This window comes from Aplysia californica, unplaced genomic scaffold, assembly GCF_000002075.1.
Source record: "Aplysia californica isolate F4 #8 unplaced genomic scaffold, AplCal3.0 scaffold02606, whole genome shotgun sequence".
NCBI classification, from domain to species: Eukaryota; Metazoa; Mollusca; class Gastropoda; order Aplysiida; family Aplysiidae; genus Aplysia; species Aplysia californica.
In genome coordinates, this window is record NW_004799876.1 from 2,085 (window position 1) to 4,571 (window position 2,487).

Genomic DNA, 2,487 nt, shown 5'->3' on the forward strand with positions numbered 1-2,487 from the left:
CCAAGTACACGCTTGCAAACGAGAAAGAATTAACTTTTGATTCTTTACGCTTTTCAAGCGGCGCCTGAAATCTCAGGCGCCGTGAAGCGAGCGGGCTTTTTGTTCGCAACAAGCAACTTTTGAGCAACATTTCACGCGCGTGTCCCAACGCGCTCGCTTTTATCGCGAGCAAGCGCTCTCTTTGTGCTCAGGTTTACTCAGGACTATTTCTAAAGCTACTCCTTACTCCCTGCTGTTGTCTTTGAGCCACACCCCTGAAATGTGGGTAAGGTCACCTAGCCTTCTCGGATATTGATGAAATATTTCGGAGTTTCTGTTTTTTTAGCTGTGCACATTCAAGGTTGCTCAGTGGTCTTAAAACCAATTTAAAAAGAAACAAACAAACAAAGAAACAACAAAGAAAACCAGGTTTCAGCCCATACGTTGGCACAGCAGTGGATGCTGACTATTACAAGATGGGTTGGAAACACAGATGAGACCAGTAATCAGAACAAGTAGCGGGGTCTGCCCGAACAAAGCGTTGTCTTCCATCATGACAACGCGACTGTGCACACTGCTCTAAGGTCTCAGATCTCCTGGACCCCTGCCTGGCAGAGAGTAAGCCTTGAACATCCCTGCTTTTCCATAGACTTCGCATCATGTGGCTTTCATTTCTGGTCCCTTTTCAAAGAAAGACTAAGGGGGAAGTGATTTGAAGACGAGGAAGAAACTGTGCTGGAAACAAATGTATGTGTGTGTGGACCTGGAACAAAGGCCCAGTTGTCAAAAGTTTAGGATATTGGGAATAGGGGCACGCCCTTATAGCCAATTTAATACTGAACCCGTTGATTTTTTTTATGTTTCAAATATCTCAGTAGTTTTAAACATGTGGCACGTTTTATAACATAGGGTGTAAAACTAAAGTTTGGAGAAAACCCCAATTTCTAGCACATTTCAACCTTTGATGAAGAATAATGTACTGCAAAAAATACTGCGCTAAGGATTCTGGCAGAAGACGACCTGGTCCCTGCGTTTGACCGCTGGCTACATCGGATGAAAACGTGCATTGAGATCAACCGTTGTTAAGTAGCACAGAAATCATGTTTCTGTGCCAATGTATTTATTTGATGACTGTAAAAGAAACATTGTTGATTTTGCTTAAAGAACAGGGAATCTTCCTTCTGAGACAGACGTCATAAATATGGCGTGACAATCTCAGGTAAGCACAAGAGACACTTAAGGTTACAGTAGCACCCCTTGCTCAGGTTGATGCATTAATCAGATAGTAATATTTATTGCATGCTTGCACCTCCCCCCCCCCCCAAACACTCAAATACACACAAAAACGACCACTTCAGGTCAAACACACACCATTTGCATCCCTTCAAACGTCATCAGGGTGCAGAATTCAACAGACGAGTCCCATGAGACGTCTGTCGGTTGACGATGTGTGCAGCTACTACTTTCTTACATCTCAACGGTCCGCATTCTCTAAGCAGATCATCATCTACGACCATTTTCCTGTTCGCAAGGTCAACTTGGATCAGAGGAAAACAATGTGTTCATCATTCCTCGATTGTCTTGAAAAGTGGGAACATTTCCTCGATGACATATTTTTCCTTTGCAAAGCCCTTTTTAACTTTTCAGGATATAATATGCTAACTCAACAAATACTGTCTATTGGGCAATCTCACCCTTTCACCCAATAATTTCTTGAAACAATTCCATACCGTAAGGTGTACAGAGTGTGTGACCTTGAGTACATAATTTTGCGTTTATGGGTGGTATCTATAAAAGCCATTTCCGTTTTCAAAAATATGGTTCTCCTTTGTGAATTTTATATCAAACTAATTCCTGTTGAATGAATTATATCTTTTTCCAAATAATAACAACAACAAGCCTATTTATCAGTCACAAAACGCCAACTGGATTGCACAGGAGAATCTCAACTATTACTCTGTGTGTCTTCTCTTACTCTCAGCAGCCTCAATAATGGCCACTCTGTGTCACGTGGGATCTGCTTTCGTTTACATGCAAAAGAATTTCGAAGTCTGGCTGAAAGCTTGGAGTCAGAGGTTGTTGTACAAAGTGTCTACTGACAAAATTCAAAATTAAATCATATCAAACTGAAAATGCTTTATGTGTTCCGTGAGCTTGTATGACCTTATTATGCAGGTGCGAGGGCCATAAAACACTTAAAAAACCCTTCTAAAATGAAGTTCAGTGAACAAAGTACACCGTCTCGTTAGAATCGCGCCAAGGGGGATAACGACAAAACGTCTATTTGAGGGAATCGGGAAATAAATTTATAAGAAAATGCTAGTTGGACTGCACATGGAAATCTCGACATATTTCAGCGTTTGTTTTCTCTTCTGATGAGTTGCCTTAACAAAGCCACATAGAGTGAGGTGTATTCTGTTTTCTTTTACATGTGAGTGTGTATGTGTATGTCTGTGTGTATATATGTGCGTGTGTGTGTGTGTGTGTGTTTCGTGTGTGTGTGTGTTT